General features: G+C 44.2%; 1 protein-coding gene and 1 non-coding gene across 2 annotated transcripts in view; one reads left to right on the top strand and one right to left on the bottom strand.

Annotated features, from left to right (window-relative positions):
- The window catches only part of LOC126278655 (uncharacterized), a 1016423-nt gene that overhangs the window by 344662 nt on the left and 655130 nt on the right, over positions 1–16631 (top strand). The window lies entirely within an intron of this gene.
- On the bottom strand, positions 13908–14016 carry LOC126279739 (U6 spliceosomal RNA). Its single transcript, XR_007551203.1, has one exon. It is a non-coding gene; the product is annotated as a U6 spliceosomal RNA (small nuclear RNA).

Below are 16631 nucleotides of genomic sequence, written 5' to 3'. Positions count from 1 at the left end.
GTTCGAGTAACGAAGATTTTTGGTGAGGTAAGTGATTTGTAAAAGGTATAGGTTAATGTTAGTCAGGGCCATTCTTTCGTAGTGATTTTTGAAAGTCAGATTGCGATGCGCTAAAAATATTGTGTGTCAGTTTAAGCACAGTCTTGTATAATTTTTCTAAGGGGACGTTTCAAAGTATATAGTTTACAAACTTAGTCGTTTCGGAAATGCTTCCATCATTGGCCCGAAAGCCAATAATCATCCCCTCCCGGATGTCAGAAAAATGGCTCCAGTTCAAAATTACGACGACGACTTCACTGTTTACCACGTCCCACTGACACGCTTTGTATATCCTAACACCTGCCATTGTTGAGTGGATATTCCACGATGACGTCGGCTTATGTTGTGGTCACATTAATGTGACTGGACCGTGTATATAATAACTTGTTCCACGGTCATTAGCTTTGGGACCCTTGGTCACTCTGAACCAGATAAATAAATTAAAATTTTTTTTTGTTAACTATGAATTCGGTCATTTGACCCCACAGGGTATCACAAAATTATTTACTGCAGCCTATGTACCAAAGTTCTTACTGTGGTGTCAAATAAAACACGTTGCTGGAGTTAATTACTTCAACAGATTTCACTGGTTAGAGGGTATTTTCATCTTACTATTAGCGAAAAACCACATTACGAGGTTTGTATTATACTACGCCACAGGCTGCTCTATATAATACATTAAGATGATCAGAAGATCGAAACCCGTAACAAATATTAATTATCCCATCAGCCGTTTTTCAGGATTCTGAAATAAGAATATTCTTACCAAAATCTAGGTGCTATGGGGGACCACCATGTGCCCTAAATACCACTAAAAATTACACTGTAGATGAAGTGAATGAATATATAGCAATAAATGATTGTGAGTACTGCATGCGTCCACCTCCACGTCTGACCTGATTGCACGCCAGGTCGCCACACGGAATTTCCAACACTACAATGCCCCGGGATATGTCTTGTTATCATTACCTCTATTTCAGGTTTGTTCCGCAGTGGAAGCACCTGGTACGTGACAAATAATCAGCACAGTAGAGCGTTGCCAATGGATAGAGGGTTTTGAAAATGCATGTACTAGATAAGCGTTTACCAAATACGTTCAATGTGCCATTGCCATTTCACTGGATGTATTATACTGCACTGAATTATTTTACATCAAAGATTTACAGAAATCAATGTCTACTTAGCTTAATGCGAGCCTAGAATATCTAGATGCATTTGGCAAGAACTACTGTGAAAAATCATCCATAGCTACGTGCAGTCCACTGGTCACGCAACGCATGAAATAAATGGAACGTCACCACAGCTAAGAGAACAGCGCTCTATTTACTAAACGAACTCGGTACTTAGTAACTTACCAAGGGAAAAACACTGATAAGCCAGAACGTGGCCACTGAGACGGTGGAAGCAGCGTGGTGGCGTAACAAAATTATGTAAGCGGAGTGGACACACGGATGGCTGATCATCCCAGCGAAGGTGTAGGCTGCAAATGGGGAAATCCAGTGAGATAAGCGACTTTGACAAAGGACAGATTATTATTACGTAGAGCTTGGGGACGAGTATCTCGTAAATGGCTTAGCTGTCGGTCGAATGTTCACGTGCTACTGTCTCGATCGTCTACAGAAAGACGTACAAGGACAGTGAAAATACCACTAGGCGCTAAATGGTTAGACGTCCACGACTCTTCACAGACATGGGGTTCGAAGGCTTGTCTGCTCTGTAAAGTAGGACAGATGGTGATATGTGTCATCTCTGCGGAAAGAACACATTGGTGTTTCAGAGCATACCGTTCATCGTACATTGTTAAACCTGGAGCTCCGCAGTGAATCATCCATACACGGTCACATGTTGACTCAACAACATCATCAATTGAGATTGCAGTGGGCACGGGACCATCGGAATTGGACAGCATATCAATTGAAACGAGACGGCTCTTCTAGTGAATTACAGTTCTGCTACACCAGGTCCACGGGCGTCTGCACAAACGCGGTTATCAAGGCGAACGTGGAGTGTGCCACCGACACAGACTGGTGGGAGCAGTATTATACTGTGGGAGACATACTCCTGAGTTTGCATCGGACCTATGGTAGTAATCGAAGACACGCTGACAGCTGCAAACCACGTGAATCCTTTCGTGCTTGAATGTCTTCCCCGTCGGCAATATAAACTTTCAGCAGTGTATTTGTCCGTGTCACGGAGCCAGAACCGCCCTACGGTGGTTCGAGGAGCATGATAGTGGACCTACGCTGATGTCTCGGCCACTAAATTCGCCTGTTGTAAATCCTATGGAGCCCATCTGGGTCACTATTGGGTGTCACCACCACGTATGCGTATCAGCGGCCCGTTAATTACGCAAATTTCATGACATGTGCGTATAAAACTAATTCCACGTACCTGCTTAAACTTTAGAACAAGCTTTCGGATCCCTGATACGCATAACCAGCGACGTATTTCGTTCCAAACAGTGACAAACAGTCTATTAAACCGGTGGTCATAATGTTTTGGCTCGTCGACGTATGTTGAATAAGAAAACTACATTCAGCACCCGCATTCTCACCTGATACACATTTGTTACTCTCTTATCCATTTTTAGATAAAAATAAAGAAGAAAGAATTATATGCCACACAAAGTAACATTTTTTGATGTAGCACGAATTGTTATGTAAACATGATTGACTGCAAACTTCTATATTGTTTCGGCGTATAATTTTTACATCATATACCCTTCGTAGCATAAGTTCTTTCATTTCGGATTGTGTTATATTATATGATTGCCTACGTTCCTAGAGATACGTCACTTCGGTAACGAATGTTTCTACAAAAAAACTCAGTATACATCACAATATTTTAGCTCCTACTACACGTAACATCGCGTTTGTTAGCACGAGAGCCACTAAACCGTACAAAAATTTATGTAGCTAATGTACGGACTAAAGCACCTGAAGATTGATTTACAAGACCTCAAACTGAATTATGCGTAATTGGAAATACAGCTTGAATGGGGATTCCACCAGAGTTGCGTGCACCACGATAAGCAAACTAGTATTAATAACAAAAGGAAGTTCACCATTTGTCGTTCAAAAGCCAATGCAAAATCTCCTTTTTTTATTGAAATGTATCTGTTGTTGTGACTAAAGTTGGTATTTATACATTTCTCCATTTCAAGTGCCCATTATTGTCATATTGAATATAACGGATAAGGTCACGTTATAAACAAACTGGCTGTCAGTGCAATGAGAACTCTGAGACTGCTCGCAGACGACGCCTTAGTGCAAAGGGATGTCATGTCGTGAGGAAACTGTTACCAAATGCGCGATGTTTTTGAGTCGGTAAGTGTTTGGTGCAAAGAAACTACTTGGACCACAGGATAAGTAAATTTAGTTTGGCACGTTAATAAACGAAAAGATGTCATTCGTTTGACTACATCATGTCTCATGTCATGTCTGTGATATAACACAGCCATAAAATATTTAAGAGTAAGTGAGAGCTATTTAAGGACGAAAATCTTCAGACGTTTAGTTGTGAACGTAGTAAATGAAAGAAAAAGTTTATTTCTAACATCCTAAGAATGTGTAGCTCTCAAACGAAGATAACTTCTAAAACTCTATATATCTGAGCCTTTTTGATATACTTTTCGTTATCTGCCGAGAAGGAGTTTGGCATCGGGCTCATTGCATGGTAGCAGTGGAGCAGAGTAGGTGTCAAAAGGGAATATTTGGTAGCGGATCTTCAGTTTGATATATTCCTTAGAGTAAACGATAACCTCGCATACACATTGTTCGGAACCGCGGCATTAGAACTAAATTTAATTTGTGTCTTTGGTGATACGTTTCAGCCCCAAAATAGGATCTAGTGTGGGTTTTGGGACATTCTGAGTTTGTTTAATCGGTGCTATGGCGTCACAGTAATGCTTCATGATGCTCCTGTTGGAGAAGCTGAAGGAAAGAAATTATTAAACTGTCAACATTCAGTGTGATGAGAATGAGGGTGTAATATTGAAGCTAGACGTACTGAGAGGGCTGCTGACAATTTTTCTTAACACGCACCATTCTCTTTTGGATTCGAAGAGCGAGGAAGCGGTTCAAATCTGCACTAGTTCACTTCACTTTCGTCATATTCTGTAAGGAAGCTTGCCGAATACACCTACTAATTTATGAAATGGTCATGTGTCATTGATGGCCGGGAGTCCCCACCTAAAGAAGTTCGACTGTCAAGTTCCAAGTCTTTTCAGTTGACGCCACATTGGGCGACTTGTGTTTCAATGACGATGAAACGACGATGAGGGCAACACAACACCCAGTCCCCGAGCGGAGAGAATCTCCGACCAGGCTGGGAATCGAATGAAAGCCCACTGCATGACAGACGCGATAGCAACTCAGCTAGGTGGGCGGACGTACCAGATACAAGCCGCCATTGAGAGACTCTGGTGTAATTTCTCCTCGGTATCATTGAACATTGTACTGGTTTATATATGGACAGTATTCTTAACAACTTGTTGGTCCACTTTTGAAATGCAATACACCAGTGATCGTGCAGGGCATGGAGCCGACAAGTCAGTGGCACATTTTCGTATATATGACATGAGATGTTAGATATCTAGGCACAGGTTAGGGAATTCCCATAAACTACGGGAAGCCTGTTAATGGGGTGGACCTAACATCCCACATCGTCCAACATGTATTGCATCGGGTTAACTTCAGACCGAGTTTGGTGGCCTACTCATCAACGTTGGTACACTACCACGTTCCTCCATGATCCTCCAACGACTGTGACCTTATTATAGCCTTCCAACTGGGATGGTTATCCTACTGGAAGATGCCATGACCATCGGCGAATATATCAAGCACGAAGGGATGATGCTGTTGCGCAATAATGTTCATGTAGTCCACAACTGTCATGGTGCCTTCGATTACTACTGTAGATTCCACGGAAGCCCTGAACAACATCCTCCATAGTTAGATACAGACCCCCCCCCCCCCCCCTCCAACTGACTTACATCTACGACGTGGTGGACTTATCGAGTAGCCTGTCGCCTGGATGATGGCTTATCTGGAGGAGACCATCTATCTGGTATACAAAAGAAAAATGATTAATCCGACCACACGGCAAGTTCCTTTTGATCGATTTGGTGCAGTCTCGATTAACCCAGTCCTTGGATTTAAAAAAATGGTTGAAATGGCTCTGAGCACTATGGGAATTAACATCTTAGGTCATTTAGTCTCCTAGAACTTAGAACTACTTAAACCTAACTAACCGAAGGACATCACTCACATCCACATCCTAGGCGGGATTCGAACCTGCGACCGCAGCAGTCGCGCGGTTCCGAACTGAAGCGCCTAGAACCGCTCGGCTACAGCAGCCTGCCCAGTCCTTGGGGTCGTGCAGAATATGGCAAGGTTGTTTGTTGTGAAGACCCATATTCGACAATGTACCCTGAATGGTGCGCTGCCAAATATTTGCGCCTGCCGTATATTGTATCTATGGTCAGATCTGCCGCAGTCCTCGAATGTCCTGCTTTACAGAGCAGACAAGACTGACCATTATGTTGCGAGTGGTGGACATCGAACACCTTTCCATCTACATGTTCTCTCCCCATTTCCGACATATGCTCACGACAACAGCACGCGAATAGCGAGAGCCGCTTCAGTGTTTGCGAGATGCTTGATCATAGGCAGCACTGGAATAACCAGTCCTTGCTCAAATAGACTTATGTAAATTTATTTCTCTATTCGCCCCTCGTATAGTAGCTAGAAGGACTTTCCAGTCCCCTCCCACTCATATATGAGGGGCATTCAGTTAGTAATGCAACACATTTTTCCTCGGCTATTTGAGCTTAAAAAAATTTGGAATTTGTTGTGGTACAACATGAAATATTCCCGCTTTAGCACCTATAATCTCATGAAGCTTCAGTAGGTGCTATACATGGCCTTCACAAAGGTGCGGTAGCGTTCTCGCTTCCCACGCCGGGGTTCCCCAGTTCTATTCCTGGCGGGGTCAGGGATTTTCTCTACCTCGTGATGGCTGGGTGTTGTGTGATGTCCTTATGTTAGTTAGGTTTAAGTAGTTATAAGTTCTAGGGGACTGATGACCATAGATGTTAAGTCCCTTAGTGCTCAGAGCCATTTGAACCATTTTTTTTTTTTTTTAGAGCGCTGTCATTGAGTTTCTTATTGCGGAAAACCAGAGCATCGTAGATCTCCAGAGGAGATTGCAGACTGTCTACGGGGATCTAACAGTGAACAAAAGCGCTGTGATTCGTTGAACGAGACGTCCTTCACCATCACAACAATGTCGCCCTACCCGCGGGCCAGCTGGCCCCAAATAGCTGCGTCTCCCACAATTTTGGAACTTGCAGTCACCATTCGAGATGAACAATGTATCGCAATCAAACACCTGTCTGCTCAACTGCACGTCCCTCTTAGCAGTGCTAACACACTCGTCACCATTTGGGGCATACAAAGGTGTGTGCCCTCTGTGTACTCACCGTCTAATAGAACACCGTAAAGAGAAACGAAGGACTGTCTGTGCGGAATTGCTTGTGCGTTACGAGGCTGATCGTGGCAATTTTTTATCGAGCATCGTCACAAGTGGTGAGAAATGGGTTCATCACTTCGAACCAGAAACGGCACGGCAACCCATGGAATAGTGCCACATCACCTGTCTTTCGAAAAACAAGTTCACAGCCGCACCCTCATCCAGTAACACATTAAATGTGTTCATAATTGTGAATGATAACAGCCGTCAACTGTAGATTATTATTATTATTATTATTATTATTATTATTATTACTAATTGCGTAAGATATAGAAGTAGTCCTACAGGGTGTTGGGGAAAAATGCTGTGCAGTTACAATATGTGTTGGAAATGTAGTCCAAGGGTTGCTATACAGGTCTGAATCTGCATGATTTTCGTAAAAATATTTTCTGCAGATATGAGTGTAATATTCTTCTCATACATAAAGTTGTTTCAGTTTTTATGTCACAAAGACTGCGTGGGGGACTGAGATAAACCACTCATTCCACTGCTCCTGTAAAAAAAAAAAAAAAAAAAAAAAAAGCCAGGCAGAGTGAGGCCAGGCGTCCAAGATGCGTTGCGTTACTAGCCGTGTACGCAGTAGCTCCATGTTGTTGAAGCAATGAGTTGTTAGTCTTCGTTTATCTTGTCAATGAAGTTGTGGGTCATTAAACAAGAGCGTTCACCATTCTCTGTTTCCTCAAAAAACTTAAGGTCCAATAATTCACTTTTCTATTTACATATATAAAAACGTTCTGAGAAATTGTGCACTGTCAACTTTGTTTCGGGTTTTCAAGGTAATCTACATCCGTACTTTATAATGCAGTATACAGTGACTTTCACAATGTACTGTATTATGGAGATGGTGATGCTAGTAGTGGGTTCTACTCATATGAGTATTTGTTATTTAGCAGAGCGGTATATATAGCTGTAGTCGCAACTGTAGGTATTACAATTAGTAGCAGCATTGACTTAAATAATGATAAAGTTTATGAACACGACATTAGTCAACATAACAAACGCCTATGGCTCTCTTTCTGCGACACGAGAAGGACACCCGTCTAAGAACTGGAAAATATGCCTTAGAAAAACTACGTGTCAAAGTTAGTCATGGTTCCGTTATGACCTCAGCGAAAATTAAGTTAAGTCACTTTTTTTTGCTTAAGTCCAGTTACCCGTCTCCAGTTGATTAAGTGGAGATGAGGTTCACAATTTTAATTGGGACCATCTACATACCAGAGTACTGTGGACTGAGGAAATTGGAATTGGAAATTTGTGGTAAGGTCTTTTGGGACCAAAATACTGACGTCATCGGTCCCTGGGCTTACACACTACTTAATCTAACTTACCGGTAAACTAACTTACGCTAAAGACGACACACGCACCAATACCCGAGGGAGAACTCTAACCTCCGACGGGGACAGCGGCGCGGACCGTGACCAGACTCCCTAGACCGCAGCGGATACCCCGCGCGGCGCGTGAGGATTTCAGTGTTTGGTAGAACTGAAAGTACATAACTGCCAACAAAAAAGAAAATTACGTAACTACCTGTTTTCGAGGTGGTAATTAAAACATTACGACCACCCTCGTAGAGCAGTATGCATGCAGTCATCGAATGAGTAATACTAATCCTAACACACAAAAATAAAGTATAATTATCATGGAAAAGAATGCAAACGTGCAAATGTAGAGAAAAGCAAATCTCCATGCTCCTTCACCGATAGACCAATCTGAACCAATCGACTACCGTGTCATCCTATGCTACTACATCTACATCCATACTCCGCAAGCCTCCTGACGGTGTGCGGGGAAGGGTACCTAGAGTACGTCTATCAGTTTCCCCTTCTGTTCAAGGCTCGTATTGTTCGTGGAAAGAAATATTGTCGGTATGCCTCTGTGTGGGTTCTATTCTCATGGTCTCTTCGAGAGATATACGTAGGAAGGAGCAATATACTGCTTGACTCCATGGTGAAGGTATGTTCTCGAAACTTCAACAAAAGCCAATACCGAGTTACTGAGCGTCTGTCTTGCAAAGTCTTCCACTGGAGTTTATCTATCATCTCCATAACGAGATTACTAAATGATCGTGCAACGAAGCGCGCTGCTCTCCATTGGATCAAGAATGGTTCAAATGGCTCTGAGCACTATGGGACTTAACATCTATGATCATCAGTCCCCTAGAACTTAGAACTACTAAAACCTAACTAACCTAAGGACATCACACAACACCCAGTCATCACGAGGCAGAGAAAATCCCTGATCCCGCCGGGAGTCGAACCCGGGAACCCGGGCGCGGGAAGCGAGAACGCTACCGCACGACCATGAGCTGCGGACTCCATTGGATCTTCTATATCTCTTTTCTCAACCCTATCTGGTACGGATCCCACACCGGTGAGCAGTATTCAAGGAGTGGGCGAACAAGTGTACTGTAACCTACCTCCTTTGTTTTCGGACTGTATATCCTTAGGATTCTTCCAATGAATCTAAGTTTGGCATCTACTTTACCGAAGATTAATTTTATATGGTCATTCCATTTTAAATCACTCCTAATGCCTACTCCCAGATAATTTATTGAATTAACTGCCTCCAGTTGATGACCTGCTATATTGTAGCTAAATGATAAAGAATTTTTCTTTCTACGTATTCGTAGCACATTACGCTTGTCTACATTGAGATTCAATTTCCATTCCCTGCACCATGCGTCAATTCTTTGCAGATCCTCCTGCATTTTCCACTGTTAAAACCTCTCTATATACTACAGCATCATCCGCAAAAAGCCTCAGTGACTTCCGATGTTATCCACAAGGTCATTTATGTATATTGTGAATAGCCACGGTCCTACGACACTCCCCTGCGGCACACCTGAAATCACTCTTATTTCGGAAGACTTCACTCCATTGGGAATGGCATGCTGCGTTATGTTATCTAGAGACTCTTCAATCCAATCACACAACTGGTCTGATAGTCCATAAGCTCTTGCTTTGTTCATTAAACGACTCTGGGGAACTGTATCGAATGAATTGTGGAAATCAAGAAACATTGCATCTACCTGGGAACCCGTGTCTATGGCCCTCTGAGTCTTGGGGAGGAATAGCGCGAGCTGGGTTTCACACGATCGTCTTTTTCGAAACCCATGCTGATCCCTACAGAGTTGGCGCCATTGGATGCGTTGTAGACGGTGTGGTACCAGCACACCGCTCTCCCGGCATGCAAACACTACTTCTCACGCAAGTGGCTTCTCAACTGACCTCACAAGGCTCAATGCACCCCATTCCATTCATCCCATCGAGAAAAAATCTCTGGCAGTACTGGGCATCGGTACTGGGGCACTAATATAGAAGTCAGCCGGTGAAGGCAAACAGACTAACATTTACTGGATAAAAAAGCACACTTGCGCAGTTTTATGAAATCTAATATAAGCAAGAATTTCATCTGTAAACGTCCATCGTTTACTCTTGACCTGAAACAGAAACTTGTACAAACACTTACACTTCCAGTCACAGATTACATCGATGTTATCTGCAATGTATTTCTTATGGAAGCTCACGGTGACAGGAGCTGTTTGTGAATCCCTGTGTTCGTAATATCTGTACTGCCCGATTCTTTGATCATATTCCACAATCACATGCACAGTTATCCTGGCTGCATGCATACGAGCACAGAGATTCCAGTCACTTGCTCGAAGTCCTTCTCATGAGCAGGAGCCAGTCTCTGGAATACTTCCTACATTATAGTTATTACAAAACTAAATAACATCTCGAGCTTCAGAGGACAGTTAATGACATCTCTATTACAGCAACAATAGTGATTACCACTATACGCCCTCGCTGCCCTTGTACACCATTTTTCCCATCAGGTCTCCCTCATTTCCCAGGGTTCTTGGCTGGTGCAGTCTCCTTAAATTTTCTTCCCCAGAACTTTCTGTATCAGAAAACATCTGGTTTGTATATACACTCCTGGAAATAGAAAAAAGAACACATTGACATCGGTGTGTCAGACCCACCACACTTGCTCCGGACACTGCGAGAGGGCTGTACAAGCAATGATCACACGCACGGCACAGCGGACACACCAGGAACCGCGGTGTTGGCCGTCGAATGGCGCTAGCTGCGCAGCATTTGTGCACCGCTGCCGTCAGTGTCAGCCAGTTTGCCGTGGCATACGGAGCTCCATCGCAGTCTTTAAGACTGGTAGCATGCCGCGACAGCGTGGACGTGAACCGTATGTGCAGTTGACGGACTTTGAGCGAGGGCGTATAGTGGGCATGCTGGAGGCCGGGTGGACGTACCGCCGAATTGCTCATCACGTGGTGCGTGAGGTCTCCACAGTACATCGATGTTGTCGCCAGTGGTCGGCGGAAGGTGCACGTGCCCGTCGACCTGGGACCGGACCGCAGCGACGCACGGATGCACGCCAAGACCGTACGATCCTACACAGTGCCGTAGGGGATCGCATCGCCACTTCCCAGCAAATTAGGGACACTGTTGCTCCTGGGCTACCGGCGAGGACCATTCGCAATCGTCTCCATGAAGCTGGGCTACGGTCCCGCACACCGTTAGGCCGTCTTCCGCTCACGCCCCAACATCGTGCAGCCCGCCTCCAGTGGTGTCGCGACAGGCGTGAATGGAGGGACGAATGGAGACGTGTCGTCTTCAGCGATGAGAGTCGCTTCTGCATTGATGCCAATGATGGTCGTATGCGTGTTTGGCGCCGTGCAGGTGAGCGCCACAATCAGGACTGCATATGACCGAGGCACACAGGGCCAACATCCGGCATCATGGTGTGGGGAGCTATCTCCTACACTGGCCGTACACCTCTGGTGATCGTCGAGGGGACACTGAATAGTGCACGGTACATCCAAACCGTCATCGAACCCATCGTTCTACCATTCCTAGACCGGCAATGGAACCTGCTGTTCCAACAGGACATTGCACGTCCGCATGTATCCTGCGCCACCCAACGTGCTCTAGAAGGTGTAAGTCAACTACCCTGGCCAGCAAGATCTCCGGATCTGTCCCCCATTGAGCATGTTTGGGAGTGGATGAAGCGTCGTCTCACGCGGTCTGCACGTCCAGCACGAACGCTTGTCCAACTGAGGCGCCAGGTGGAAATGGCATGGCAAGCCGTTCCACAGGACTACATCCAGCATCTCTACAATCGTCTCCATGGGAGAATAGCAACCTGCATTGCTGCGAAAGGTGGATATGCACTGTACTAGTGCCGACATTGTGCATGCTCTGTTGCCTGTGTCTATGTGCCTGTGGTTCTGTCAGTGTGATCATGTGATGTATCTGACCCCAGGAATGTGTCAATAAAGTTTCCCCTTCCTGGGACAATGAATTCACGGTGTTCTTATTTCAATTTCCAGGAGTGTATATAACTTCTTTTTATACCTGGCGCTATTGCTGTTATTATTTTCATTAATATTATTACTATTATCATTATTAGTGGCAGTAGCAGTAACATTATTACTATTTTAGTTTATAGGCACTACAATTTACTGCCACTGTTACTTCAGACAGTCAGTTTTTATTTGTAGGTAACTGTGATGTAATAAAGTTACTGTATGTGTGAAATCCTTGTCCATTTAAGAAAGGGCCTGATAGAACGAATCAGATAAATTTGGATGAATAAATAAATAAATAAATATATGTACAATAAAACCGTTGTTACTGGAAAGTTGAAGATTATGTGTGTGTGTGTGTTTGTGTGTGTGTGTGTGTGTGTGTGTGTGTGTTTGTGGATGTGTCTGTGTGTGCGTCCGTGAGAGAGACAGAGCGAAGACAGGGAGAGGGAGAGACAGAGAGAGAGAGAGAGAGAGAGAGAGAGAGAGAGAGTGAGAAACAGAGACGGAGAGGAGAGAAAGAAGGAGAAGGAAGGAGAGAGAGAGAGAGAGAGAGAGAGAGAGAGAGAGAGAGAGAGAGAGAATTGCAAGAATTGGAGGAAAGAGACCAACCTACGAAGACAGCTATCGGAAAAGCACTGTCGAAAATCCACTGTCTCAGAGCAGTTTACAGTGTTTGATTTCGCTGCTCTTCGGGCTCCTCAAGTTGTTTAAACAGACACGAGCCTCGGTTGCTCTCATTACTGCAGTGGCGGGCGGGCGGTGTCTCGGAATCAGATCGGTGACTGGGCCAGCGCGCCCCTGCGGCGCCGGCGGCTGCTGGCATTTCGACGAGCCGCAGGTCGGGAAAGAGGCTTATGAAAAATTACTCTCTCAATATTTGATGACGCGACGCGGCCGCATTCCGTTGTTCTCGGTCTGTAAGAGCGTGAATATTTCAGCGCCGCCGGCGGCCTCCCAGGTTTCGCCAAGTCCGCCGTTCTCCGCGGCAGTCCCTTCCTGGACGACATTTCTGCTACAAGCGACAGCGGTGCCCATTCATCGCCAAGTGGGAACCAACTTCAAGTACCAAATCTCGTCCCCCGCTAATGTGTCCCTGAAATTGGTAATGTGACCTCTCCCAAACTTCAATGCCACGAAAAGACGTTCACAATTAATAACACAATTTACCCCCATGAACAGTCTGAAACCCTCTTCCTGAAATTACTACGTTTTTTTTCTAAAATTCCTTCCTCATAGCGTAATGTAAAATGTCGTGTGACTAGGGCCGGGGTAGACCGTTCGCCGGGTGCAAGTCATTCGATCTGACGCCACTTCGGCGACTTGCGTGCCGATGGGGATGAAATGACGATTAGGACAACACAACACCCAGTCCCTGTGGGGAGAAAATCTCCGACCCAACTTGGAATCGAACCCAGGCCCTTAGGATTGACAATCTGTCACGCTGCCTACTTTTTTTTTGAGTGGGGGGGGGGGGTCTCCTTCGTCCCCTTTCCCCTTCAACCCGACCTTTACGCTCGCCAATTTTTGCTTCTCGGCCTGGCTTCTCCGCCTTTAAAGAGAGAATGTAACTTGATGATCTTGATTATGTGGAAACGCGCTTCTTCTGAACGAAAAGCTAAGTATTCCCCTTCTGTTGCCTTTCTTTCCAACATGGCTTGAATAAAAATAAATGTAAATTCCATTGAGAAGGGTGTCACAATTCTTATGTAAATGTAACTGGATCTATAAATTCAGTTCTCCGTGCGTGGAAAAACGGAAAGAAGGAAACTCATTATTGCTGATAAGTAAAATTTTCTTCTTCAGAAGGAAATGAAGTAAAGCAGGCTGCTTCTGCTTGATTTTACACATAATTAACATAAATATGTCTTCCTGTGGAAAGAAAAGGAAAGAAAGACAGAAACTAAATAAAGGGTATACACCTATTTCATCACTGTGCTTCCCGCAAAACAAAGTAATGTATACACATAGGCTTAACTAGTCTATACTGATGATCTTCTCTGATTACGTTCGGTAAAACGTGGAACGCTTCACGATTTTGCGTGTCATCCTTGCGCAGGGGCAATCCTAATCTTCTCTGTATCATTCCAATTTGAGTATATGAACCATCGAAGCGAGTATACCACTCAGATACCGGGGGGCGGACCTCATAGCATATAACCATTGTGAGAGGAACCAACCACAATAAATAAAATTTCCAATACATAATTTTTGCAAGAAATTAATAGGTTTCGAAATAAAGCTCAAGAAATATTAAATGAAGTAGCTCTCAAGAGGCCCGCCTGGTTGGCCGTGCGGTCTAACGCACTGCTTTCCGGGCGGGAAGCCGTGCCGGTCCCCGGCACCAATCCGCCCGGCGGATTAGTTCAAAGAAATATTCAAATGTGTTTCAATTCTTATGGGACTTCACTGCTAAGGTCATCACTCTCTAAGCTTACACACTACTTAACCTAAATCCTAAGGACAACACACACACACACACACACACACACACACACACACACACACACACACACACACATGCCCGAGGGAGGACTCGAACGTCCGCCGGGATCAACCACACAGTCCATGACTGCAGCGCCCTAGACCGCCCGGCTAATCCCGCACGGCGGCGGATGAGTGTCGACGTCCGGAGTGCCGGCCAGTCTGTGGATGGTTTTTAAGGTGGTTTTTCCATATGCCTCGGCGAATGCGGGCTGGTATCCCTTATTCCGCCTGAGCTGCACTACATCTACATCCATACTCCGCAAGCCACCTGACGGTGTGTGGCGGAGGGTACCCTGAGTACCTCTATTGGTTCTCCCTTCTATTCCAGTCTCGTATTGTCCGTGGAAAGAAGGATTGTCGGTATGCCTCTGTGTGGGCTCTAATCTCTCTGATTTTATCCTCAAGGTCTCTTCGCGAAATATACGTAGGAGGGAGCAATATACTGCTTGACTCTTCGGTGAAGGTATGTTCTCGAAACTTTAACAAGAGCCCGTACCAAGCTACTGAGCATTTCTCCTGCAGAGTCTTCCACTGGAGTTTATCTATTATCTCCGTAACGCTTTCGCGATTACTAAATGATCCTGTAACGAAGTGCTGCTCTCCGTTGGATCTTCTCTATCTCTTCTATCAACCCTATCTCGTATGGATCCCACACTGCTGAGCAGTATTCAAGCAGTGGGCGAACAAGCGTACTGTAACCTACTTCCTTTGTTTTCAGATTGCATTTCCTTATGATTGTTCCAATGAATCTCAGTCCGGCATCTGCTTTACCGACGATCAACTATATATGATCATTCCATCTTAAATCACTCCTAAAGCGTACTCCCAGATAATTTATGGAATTAACTGCTTCCAGTTGCTGACCTGCTATTTTGTAGCTAAATGCATTCGCAGCATATTACACTTGTCTACATTGAGATTCAATTGCCATTCCCTGCACCATGCGTCAATTCGCTGCAGATCCTCCTGCATTTCAGTACAATTTTCCATCCTAAATGTTGAAACACGTCTTGTGATCGAAAAACATTGTGTATCATGGAAGGTAGGTTTGTAAAATTCTGCTAAACCTGTCAACACATTTGAAACAAAACACTTTATTCAATACTACTGACCAAATTTGTCTGTTTAGTCATCTTCAAGAGAACATATACATATGCTCATACGTATATAGCATTATAAGAGATCTTACATTATCTCATGAAAGAAACAGGACATCAGAGAATACTCCAAGAGCATCGGAATTTCGTAAACCGTACTAAACTGCATAATTCGGCTTAAAGTGCACCTTCGTATGTCCAGATTCAAACTTAAGTAGACCCATACCTGGTATTAAGCTTTTCAGTGTGGTTTTCAGGTTGCCAATTTTCTTGGAGTTCCGGTACCGTATTATCTCGTGCTTGGTTCTTTATTTTATGGCATAATGCCAAATAAGCCAGATGATGAAAACGCGCACCTGAAATTCAGCAAACAGTTGAAACTAGCCAACAGTGTGGAATGAAGCACTTCGTTTCAAATAAATTGACTGCCTTTGCTGAAAAGATTAATAAAGCCAAATTTCTTTAGAAAAACGACAAATATAACTTCACTGTTCTGCAAGACAATTAATGCTTAATTGCTTATAACGTGGAAATAAAATCTGAGAATGGAAACTAGTAACATATTTTAGTCTTCCATTATTATTTGAATGTGTTTTAATTCACTAGACTATGTCGGCGATTGCTCCGCAAACACTATCTCCAGTACGCGTACACACCATAATTACTCTACCACACTTTCTCCACATACGCATACACCATTATTACCCTACCATGCGAACATTGAGGTTACAACCCTGGATTCGGTGGGTTGAATGGACTGCTGTAGCCTGTTGTGCGGTTGTGAACCACTGAGGGCTACTGCGGGGATGAAGACTCTCCGTCGTTTCTCGGTCCCCAGTTCCACACAATACAAAAATACTCTCAAGGCAGATCATATAAAAAATGTCTCAAAATTCTTAGTTACGAGAGAAGCTAGCAGACAAAACGAGAATTCTAATTAGGGGAGATGCAAATTGTGAGAACACTAAGGTGATTTGTTAAACAAGGGACAATGGCAAGAATGGAAAGATAATTTACGACTCAAATGCGCTGCTCAGATAAAGGAAATTTTGGGTTGAGGGTTACAATATTATTCTTACTGGCTCAGGTACTAGCAGACCAGAAGCAGGAATAACTAGGAGAAGGCCAATTGACAGTAGGGTACAAGGTCATGT

This window comes from Schistocerca gregaria, chromosome 6 (genome assembly GCF_023897955.1).
Source record: "Schistocerca gregaria isolate iqSchGreg1 chromosome 6, iqSchGreg1.2, whole genome shotgun sequence".
Classification (NCBI taxonomy): Eukaryota; Metazoa; Arthropoda; class Insecta; order Orthoptera; family Acrididae; genus Schistocerca; species Schistocerca gregaria.
The sequence above is the reverse complement of the archived record's forward strand: the minus strand, read 5'-3'. Positions and strand labels throughout refer to the sequence as shown.